This window comes from Lepus europaeus, chromosome 8 (genome assembly GCF_033115175.1).
Source record: "Lepus europaeus isolate LE1 chromosome 8, mLepTim1.pri, whole genome shotgun sequence".
Taxonomy (NCBI): domain Eukaryota; kingdom Metazoa; phylum Chordata; class Mammalia; order Lagomorpha; family Leporidae; genus Lepus; species Lepus europaeus.
Genome location: NC_084834.1, coordinates 87,419,820 through 87,430,813, shown reverse-complemented (window position 1 = coordinate 87,430,813; position 10,994 = coordinate 87,419,820). Strand labels below are relative to the sequence as shown.

Genomic DNA, 10,994 nt, shown 5'->3' with positions numbered 1-10,994 from the left:
TGAGGAAATTTATATTCTAAGAAGTAGCAAGCAAACTATGGAGCTGATGATTGGGTTGTTATTGTGATTATTGTAAGACAGTGTTCCTAATATATAACATTGAGATGTTTCTAAGTGCTTGCCAAACATGTACATTCCTTCATGTAAACCACCTTCAGCAGGGTCAGAGAAGGTAGGAGAACTGGTCAACCTACTGGGGGACTGGTTTGTCTTCGTTTGATTTCGTTGAGGACCCTGATGTTTGATCAGAGCACATGAACTGCTGTTTGTTTCTTTCCTCCAGGGTGAATGTAGCCTTCTTTAGTGGTCTTATTTGTTTGAAAGAGTCCAGAATTTGATATTTTGATTGGGTTAGGTTCATATTGGTTCAGAACACCAATTTTGCAGCTTTTGCAGTATTACATTAGTCTTAGATTAGAACTTAGTTGGAGCTCGCCACTCTGAAAAGTTCACTGCTCCAAATCATTGATATGTAGAAATAATGCTGAATTTAAAAATTTAATGAATGAATTCTATTACTGCACTCATGTAAAGTTTCATTGATGAATATTTCTGTTACTGTCAGAGAATCAGCACTTAAAGATACTTACACCGTTGAATGTTAATTTATATCAAACTCATGAAGTACAGGATGAAAACTGTTTTTACAACAACAGTTATTCAACTTTGCATTGTATTTTATTACTCATAATGTTCTCCGTGACAGGCCTATCATGTGTGAAGTGCTGCCTAGGCATTGTGTAGGACTATGAGGTTCCCCCTCCCCATTCTTCACAAACTACTGGCCAATTGGGAGGAATATGATGCTGATGCTTGAAATACAGAGTTAACAGCCCATGACAATAAGAGATTACATGTCTAATGAGGACTACAGGAGTTCAGAGCATGACAATAACATTTCATACTGAATTTTGTTTGAAAAGACTTCAGGGAATGAGGCAAGCTCTTGATCTTAAAGGATAATTAGGAATAATAGTTTGTGGGTGAGAAAAAATATAAAACAAAGATGCAAGTCTCATGGAATTATAGAAAAGAAAAAGACATAAGGAAAGATAAGTTTGCTATGACATAGGTTGCAATATTGCTTGGTATTGTACAGAGTGCAAGATAAAGCTGCCTTTGATATATGAGGGTTGGTAATTCTATTCTTGGAATTCATTGTCAATATTCTGTAGCTGAGAAGATGTCTTTAACTTTATTTTGCCTTTTAATAAGCAACACATACATGTATTACCTCAGTAGTAAAATACTGTACTTATATATAAATTGTATTTTAGGGATAAGTGTTTGGCCTAGCAGTTTAGCTAGCACTTGGGACACCCACATCCCCCGAGTGCCTGAATTTGAGTCTGAATTTGAGTCTTGGCACTGCTCGTGAGTCTAACCCCTTGCTAATATGCACCCCGGGCAGCAGCAGGTGATGGTTCAAATACTTGATTCTTTGCCATTTATATGGGAGACTCAAATTGGATTTCTGGTTTTTGGCTTTGGCCTGGCTCAGCCTAGCTGTTGTGGGTATTTGGGGAATGAATCAGAAAATGAGAACTCTGTGCCTCTACCTCTCCAAATAAGTACATAATTTAAAACAAAGAAAGAAAGCATACCTTAAATATTTAACCACATCATATGGAAATGTTAAGTTTTATGTTAATGACAAAGTGTTGTGGTCAAAACCTATTTATGTTGAGATGCTTTGGGCATTTTATTTATTTATTTATTTATTTTGACAGGCAGAGTGGACAGTGAGAGAGAGAGACAGAGAGAAAGGTCTTCCTTTGCCGTTGGTTCACCCTCCAATGGCCGCCGCGGTAGGCGCGCTGCGGCCGGCGCACCGTGCCGATCCGATGGCAGGAGCCAGGTGCTTCTCCTGGTCTCCCATGGGGCGCAGGGCCCAAGCACTTGGGCCATCCTCCACTGCACTCCCTGGCCACAGCAGAGAGCTGGCCTGGAAGAGGGGCAACCGGGACAGGACCGGTGCCCCGACCGGGACTAGAACCCGGTGTGCCGGCGCCGCAAGGTGGAGGATTAGCCTAGTGAGCCGCGGCGCCGGCCTGCTTTGGGCATTTTAAACCTTAAGTTTGTAAAGAGGAAGTGTGATGATGTGTGAACAGAATGAATAAGACCTGAGGATTTAACACTTAATTCTTCAAATAACATATGAAACCCATTAAATAATATTTGCTATATTTTTATTTTAAAGTTAGACTGATTAAATCGATTAGACTAGATTTTAAGTTACTATGTGCATCTACATAATAGTTCACCTTATTTGCCATGAGTATAGAGCTATGATTCTGAGTTTATGGAAAACTTTCCAGATTTATAGCAAAATCTTAAAGATACATTATTTTTCAGTAAATAAACTGTACCAAATATAGAAGCAAAGCTGTATATGTGCTAAATGTATATTTCTTTGTACATGTACGCTTGTTATTTATTTTGGACACAAAGCTGTTAAAATGTATTTCTTCATTACAAGAGAACAAGGGGCAGCATCTGCATTGACTTTGAACCTATCTATCTGATATGACACCCCAGAAGTATGTTAAGGTGACAGTAAAGTAATTGTACACATATTAGATATGACTTTCAATAACCAAATGGAATTACTTTCAGATTAGTTGAATTAAAAGACTTTCTCACATATATTTTGTTGACAGTGAATAGATAAGTGTTATTATAAAAGTGAAAGCCTATTAAATCACCAATTTCATATTCATGCAAGAATGGAATGATTTCTAACATGGAGCACAAAACAGCCTTTATATTAATTGGACTCTTTTGAGCTTGGTTTTGCACTGTGTGTCACAGGTATATCATTTGATAATGTAATCTCGCCTGCTGTATGACTGACAGCTTCTGCATGATTTCCCAATTGGATAGTGACAAAATCTGTTTGCTTTATATTGAGGACATACGTTGCTATCAGCAATATTATCTCCACTATACAAGAGTGTCAGTTAACAGTGAAACATGAAGTCTGTGGTGGGAGAGCAGTCAGAAGAGATGGGGAGATTGAGGACAAAGTACTATAACAAAAGAAACATGTCTCACTATGAAGCTTAAACAAAATGTAAAGCTGATTATCCTACACTACAATTTATATAGTACCAGAGTATTTATTATCTGTCTTATTTTAAACAGCCATATTGTATTTTAAGCTATTTTGATTGTGGAATAAGTTACAAAAAAAAAAAAAAGAAAAATAAGATGGTGTTTGGAAATATGTACTAATGTCCTTGGTGTGATAATAAAATGTGATAAAAAGATTTCTGCTTGGATTACTGACATATGAAGTTGTTTCCCTAAAATTCTGCTCCTGTGCCTTGAAATATGACGTTTGTTTTGCATTCTTTCCATTGCATTAACAATTTTAACATTTTAATTAAACTGATTAAAATTTTAAAGAACCAAATGATGTTTTGATTCTAAATAAAATACAAATCAAGTCCTCTGCCCATTTCTTAACTGCATTGTTTTGTTGTTGTCCAGTTTCTTGAGCTCTTTGTGGATTCTGTTTATTAATTCTTCATCAATTGCATGGGTTGCAAATATTTTCTCTCATTCTGTCGGTTGCCTCTTCACTTTGTTGAATGTTTCCTGTGCAGTATAGAAGCTTCTCAGCTTGATGTTATCTCATTTGTCTAATTTTCTTTGATTGCCTGTGCTTCTGGGGCTTTTCCAAATAGTCTTTGCCTATGCCAATGTCTTGCAGAGTTTCCCTGTTGTCCTCTAGTAATTTGATAGAATCAGATTGTAAATTTAGCTCCTTGATTCATTTTGAGTTGATTTTTGTAAAAAGTGAAAGCTGAGGGTCTTGTTTCTTAACTCTGAACTTGGGGATTCAATTTTCCTATTTGTTGAAGTGACTGTCCTTTATCCAGGAATTGATTTTAGCTCCCTTGTCAAAGATTAGTTTGTTGTAGATGCATGGATTGATTTCTTGGGATTCTAGTCTATTACATTCCATTGGTCTGCATGTCTTGTTTTTGTTTTGGTACATGGCTATTTTTATTATAACTACCCTGTAGTATGTCTTTTTTATTTTAAGATTTATTCGTTTATTTGAAAGTCACAGTTACACACAGAGAGAAGAGGCAGAGAGGGAGAGAGAGAGAGGTGTCTTCCATCCACTAGTTCACTACTCAATTGGTCACAACAGCTAGAGCTAAGCCAATCTGAAGGAGCCAGGAGATTCTGCTGGGTTTCCCATGCAGATGTAGGGACCCAAGGACTTGGGCCATCTTGTACTGCTTGCCCAACCCATAGCAGAGAGCTGGATGCTGGATCAGAAGAGGAGCAGCCAGGACTCAAACTGGTGCCCATATGGGATCTATGGGATGCCAGCACTGCAGGTGGTGGCTTCACCCACTACACCACAGCACCAGCCCCTGTAGTATGTCTTGAAATCTGTGATTGTGATGCCTCTGGCTTTGTTTTTGTTGTAAATTGCTTTAGTTACTTGGGCTTTCTTATGTTTTCATATGAATTTTAGCATTATTTTTTCTAGATCTGAGAATAATGTCATCAGTGTTATGATTGAGATTGCATGAAATCTGTAAATTGCTTTCGGTTATGGACATTTTCATGATCTTAATTCTTCTAAGCCACAAACACAGAAGATTTTCCCATTATTTTTGTGTGTGTCTGTTTCTTTCTTTAATTTTTGTGATATTTATCACAGAGATTGTTCATCTGATTGGTTAAATTTATTCCAAGATATTTGGTTCTTTTTGGAGTGATTGAGAATGGGACTGATCTTACAAGTTCTCTGTCATGTCATTGTCTGTGTATACCAAGGCTGTTGATTTTTGTGTATTATTTTATATCCTGTACCTTTACCAAATTCTCTTCTGAGTTACAATAGTCTCTTAGTGAAGTCTTGTGGTTTCCCTGTGTATATAGAATCATGTCATCTGCAAATAGTATTTGAATTTGTAGCACTCTTGAATTTGTAGCACTTTGATTTCTTTTTCTTGCCTAATGGCTCTGGATAAAACCTCCAAGACATATATTGAATAGCAGTGGTGAGAGTAGGCATCCTTATCTGGTTCTGGATCTCAGTGGGAATGCTTCTGACTTTTTTACATTTGATATAATGCTGGTTGTGTGTTTGTTGTATATTGCCTTGACTGTGTTGAGGAATGTTCCTTCTGTACCCAATTAGCTTACGGATATTTATCAAATGCTTTATTAGCATCTACTGAGATAATCATATCATTTTTATTCTTCAGTTTGTTAATATGATGTATCACATTTATTGATTTGTATATATTGAACCAAATCTGCATAACAGGGATAGGTCCCACTTGGTCTGGGTAAATGATCTTCTGAAGTGTTGTTGGATTCAATAAGCTAGTATTTTGATGAGTATTTTTGCATCTATTTTCATTAAGGGTATTGATCTAGAATTCTCTTTCTCTGTTGTGTCTTTTTTCTATTTTGGAATTAAAGTGATGCTGACCTCAGAGGAGTTTGGGAGGATTCCCTCCCCTTCAATTGTTTTGATGAGTTTGAGAAAAATTGGAATAAGTTCTTCTTTAAAAGCCTGGTATAATTCAACAGTGAAACCATCCAGTCCTGGGCTTTTCTTTGTAGGGAGGGTCTTTATTACTAATTCAATCTCTGTCTTTGTTATTGGCCTGTTTAAGTTTTCTGTGTCTTCATGCCTCAATGTTGGTGGCTTGTATTTTTTCAAGAATGTATCCATTTTTCTGAATTTTTCAATTTGTTGGCTGTTTTTATAGCTGTTTGTACTAATTCCTGATGATTCTTTTAGTTTCTGTGGTATCTCTTGTTACATTGCCTATTTCATCTCTGATTTTATTGACTTGTGTCTTCTCATTTTTTTTGGTTAGTTCAGCCATTGATGTATAAATTTTGTTTATTTTTTCAAAAAAAAAAGGAGCTCTACATTTCACTGATCTTTTGTATTTTTTTGTTTCAATTTTGTTTGCTTCTTGTATAATTTTAATTATTTTCTCCTAATTTTGAGTTTAGTTTATTGTTGTTTATTTGAGACCTTGAGATGCATTGATATCTTTTGATGCCTTGACAATTTCTTGATGCAGGCACTGATTGCTATAAACTTCACTCTTAACCCTGCTTTTGCTGTATCCCATAAGTTTTGACATGTATTGTTATCTTCCATTTTTTTCAGGCATTTTTTATTTCCTTTTTGATTTCTTTCTGTGACACACTGTTCATTTATGAGCACACTGTTCATTCTCCATGTGTTTGCATATTTTCTAGAGACTCATTGATTGTTAATTTCCGGCATCATTCCATTGTCAGAAAAGGTACATGGTGTATGTTCAGTGTTTTTTGAATTTGCTGACTTTTTTTTTTGACAGGCAGAGTGGACAGTGAGAGAGAGACAGAGAGAAAGGTCTTCCTTTGCCGTTGGTTCACCCTCCAATGGCTGTTGCGGCTGGCATGCTGTGGCCGGTGCATCGTGCTGATCCGAAGGCAGGAGCCAGGTGCTTCTCCTGGTCTCCCATGGGGTGCAGGGCCCAAGCACTTGGGCCATCCTCCACTGCACTCCCTAGCCACAGCAGAGAGCTGGCCTGGAAGAGGGACAACCAGGACAGAATTCGGTGCCCCAACCGGGATTAGAACCTGGGATGCCAGCGCCACAGGTGGAGGATTAGCCTATTGAGCTGAGGTGCCGGCCGAGACTTGTTTTATGGCCTAGCATATGGTCTATCCTGGGGAAAGTCCACACACTTAGGAAAAGAATGTGTACTCTAACTGTGGGATGAAATGTTTTCTAAATAATCAGTTAGGTCCATTTGGTCTAAAGTGTTGATTTTCTGTCTAGTTCATCTATTAATTGATGAAAGTGGGGGTGTTGAAGTCTCTTATTACTATGGTATTTAAGCCTATATATTTCCCTTTAGATCCACTAACATTTGTTTTAAGTAATCAGGCATCCTGCCATTGGGTATATATACATTTCTTATAGTCACATCTTCCTGTTTCATTGATCCCTGAATCATTATATAGTACCCTTCTTTGTCTCTTAACAGTTTTTATGTTAAAGTCTATTTTTTGTGATATTAGGATGGCAACACCTGCCGTTTTTGCTTCCCATTAGCATGGAGTATCCTTTTCTATCGTTTTACACAGTCTGTGTATTATTGTTCGTGAGATGCGTTTTTTGTAGGCAGCAAATATATGGGTCTTGTTTTTTAATTCATTCTTCTAGTCTTTATCCTTTAATTGGAGACTTTAGGCCATTTACGTTCAAGGTTACTATTGATAATGTTACAACTTAGCTTTGACATTTTTCCATAAATATATTGTTTGCTTTGGATTTTTTTAATTTGACAGATAGAGTTAGTGAGAGGGACAGAGAGAAAGGTCTTCTTTCTGTTGGTTCACTCCCCAAATAGCCACTATGGCTGGAGCTATGCTGATCCAAAGCCAGGAGCCAGGTGCTTCCTCCTGGTCTCCCATGAGGGTGCAGGGGCCCAAGCACTTGGGCCATCCTCCACTGACTTCCTGGGCCACATCAGAGAGCTGGACTGGAAGAGGAGCAACCAGGACTAGAACCCGGCATCCATATGGGATGCCAGCGCAGCAGGTGGAGGATTAACCAAGTGAGCCATGGCACCAGCTCCTGCTTTGGATTTTCTTTGTACTTTTACTGGGAGATTTTCTGCCTTCACATTCTTTCATAGTGATGACTATCTTTCTGTGTTGGTGTGTGTAGCATATCCTTAAGCATCATTTGTAAGGCTTGAAGCATGGTGACAAATTATTTCAATTTCTGTATGTTATGGGAGGACTTTATTTCACTTTCATTCATAAATGACATCTTTGAATGTTTCAGTGTTCTGGGTTGACAGTTTTATTTCCTTTAAGATTTGGACTATGTCTTTCCCTTCTCTCCTAGCCTGTAGATTTTCTAATGAGTAATCAGCTGTCAGTCCTATTGTAGATCATCTGAAGGTAATCTGATGTTTCTCTCATGCACATTTTAGAATCTTGTTTTTTTTTGGACAGAGTGGATAGTGAGAGAGAGAGACAGAGAGAAAGGTCTTCCTTTTTGCCGTTGGTTCACCCTCCAATGGCTGCTGCGGCTGGCGCACCGCGCTGACCCGAAGGCAGGAGCCAGGTGCTTCTCCTGGTCTCCCATGCGGGTGCAGGGCCCAAGCACTTGGGCCATCCTCCATTGCCTTCCCGGGCCATAGCAGAGAGCTGGCCTGGAAGAGGGGCAACTGGGATAGAATCTGGCACCCTGACCGGGACTAGAATCCGGTGTGCTGGTGCCGCAAGGTGGAGGATTAGCCTGTTGAGCCATGCGCCAGCCAGAATATTTTGTTTTAGTGTTGAAAATTTGAGTACAATGTGTGTAGTAAAGATTCTTTTTTTTTTTTTTTAAGCGCTTTTCTGGTCATGTCTTTTTTTTTTTTTTTTTTTTTTTTTTTTTTATCTGATGCGCCAACTTAGTGTTTTCCACCAACTCGGGGAGCAGAAACCTTCACAGGCTTTACAATCTTTTGCTTAGGTGCTGCCTTTGTTAGGAGCCTTAGCAGCAGCCATTGCTGTCTTTAGAAGCCTTTTTGGCTTCCTTGGCAGCCCTGATAGCTTGTTCTCGTTGAGCCTTTCTAACTTCAGGTTTCTGATCTCTTGGCCATTATATCAGCAAGACATGTACCAGTGATGGCTCTCTGCAATCTGACTGCACGACGGGTTCTTTTCTTTTGAATTTCTTCCGACTGCCCCTTTTTATGTTTTCTTCTGTAGAGGACAGTCCAGTTTATCTGCCGAGGATTTCTCTTGGAAATAAATGCAGACTCGCATTTTGCGTTAAGAAACTGGAAAACCTTCCTGTCGGTCCTGGCATAGCGCCTCCCGTGTCTGGGATAGATCTTGTACCCGCTGAAACTGCACAGTTCGACCTTCATGGCGGCGGCTCCCCGGGAAGAAGAAAGATGGCGAAGGGCCTGGTCATGTCTTTTAGGAGTTCTGTGTGCTTCCTGTTCTTGGATGTCCCTTTTTTTCTCAAATTAGGGAGGTTTGCTGTTATTATTTCACTGAATAGATTTTATAATCCATTGTTATTTGCATACCTTCAGGAAATCTTGAGACCCATCAGAAAATCCTAAGACTTGTATGTTGGGTCTTTTGATAGTATCCCATAAATCTCCAACATTTTTGTAATTTCTTTTTTTTTTGTCTGAGAAATTTCCAAAGATTTGTCTTCTAGTTTTGATATTCCTTCTTTTGCCTCATGAAGTCTGCTGTTAAGGCTTTCCACTGTTTATTTGACATTGACTTCTTCATTTCTAATATTTTAGTTGATGTCTCTTCAAAGGCTATCTCACAGGGAAATTTTTTACCCATGTCATGTATTGGATTTCTTTAACTCATAAATTTTCTTCTTTTTTTTTTTTTGACAGGCAGAGTTAGTGAGGGAGAGAGAGAGACAGAGACAGAGAGATAGGTCTTCCTCCGTTGGTTCACCCCCTAAATGGCTGCTATGACCGGTGTGCTGCGCCGATCTGAAGCCAGGAGCCAGGTGCTTCCTCCTGGTCTCCCATGCAGGTGCAGGGCCCAAGGACTTGGGTCATCCTCCACTGCCTTCCTGGGCCACTGCAGAGAGCTGGTCTGGAAGAGGAGCAACCGGGACAGAACCGGTTCCCCAACTGCAACTAGAACCTGGTGTGCCGGCGCCGCAGGCAGAGGATTAGGCTATTGAGCTGCGGAGCTGGCTAATGAATTTTATTCTTGCTTTTGAGTAATCCTATGATCATTCTTTTGAATTGCTTTTCAGGCATTTCATCAATCTTTTCATCTTCACCTTCTAGTGTTGAAGTGTTGTTGTGTTCATTTGGTGGAGTCATGTTGTTTTCCTTGTTCTTGTTTCTTGTATTTCTGCATTTATTTTTAGGTATTTCTGGAAACACTTGTTGGTTTTCTTCACTGTTGGGTGTTATGTTTGAACTTTACCTCTGTGGTTTAGTGAAATGACCGCTCCTTCATTGAGTACCGAGAGGCGTGTGCTGGGTGGAACCAGAGAGCTCTGATCAGTGCTCAAGGGTAGGGTAAGAATCCAGGGTGACACCCAGGTTTGGCATGGTTGAGCTCCTCTTTTGTTAGCAGTGGGAGTGTCTGATCATATCTGTTGACATTTTCACAACCTTACCTGCGCTCTTCAAGGTGATAATGCCTGGTGTTAGCCTGCAGTGGGTACAACCCTCACCCATACTGGCACATAAACTTCACAAAGAATCTGTACAGTCTTCTGCGTGAGCATGGAATCCTCTATAATGACCCACCTCAGGCAGTCAGAGAGTTCTGAGCCTCTGACGTCACACACAGTGATTGCCCAGAGATCTGGCTACACCCCACACCCTTTCATGAGTCATGGAATTCCTAAAGTCATGGGGTGCAGAAAATCCCTTCTCCACTACGCAAGCCTGCCCCATCCAGAGAGAGCAGAAGGTTCTTTCCAGAGCCAGGTGCTTGTGGGTGCTGTTGGCAGTTTAAACCCTGGAGACTGTGATAGGATTGTGAGATACCCACATCTTCCCAACCTAAGTGGGTGCCTAGCCCTGTGTCACCCCTCCCAGCCAGACTCAAAGTCAGTAAAATCCCTAGCTCAGGCACTTGAGAACTGCCGCAGCCTCTGCTGGTGTTAAGATGGTGCCCCTCTCCCCTCTGGTTGCGCACACCTTGTCGAGTAATGGGGAGAAAGAAATGTGCTTTTCCTCCACCATATTAGAAGGGTGCTCTGCCTCCACCATGGCTCCAGGCCAGACCCAAAGTCAGTGTGGTCCACAATATTCTCTTTCATACAGTATTGATAGTGGCTCGGGCTCCTAGAATCTGTCTTCACTTTGCTCTCAACTTGCCTTCTTCTCCAGCCTCTGGCTGCGGGCTTCATGTGTGGTGTCCTTGCTTGCTGCTGTGTGTCCACACGTTGCACACTGCTCCACTATATCCCTCTTCTTTCTGTAGAATTTCCACTGCAAGTTTCTCTTCAA

At 40.1% G+C, this 10,994-nt stretch overlaps 1 pseudogene; it reads right to left on the bottom strand.

Moving 5' to 3' along the window:
- Window positions 1-8,449: 8,449 nt before the first annotated feature.
- On the bottom strand, window positions 8,450-8,944 carry LOC133765617 (large ribosomal subunit protein eL24-like; annotated as a pseudogene).
- Between the last annotated feature and the right edge of the window lie 2,050 nt (window positions 8,945-10,994).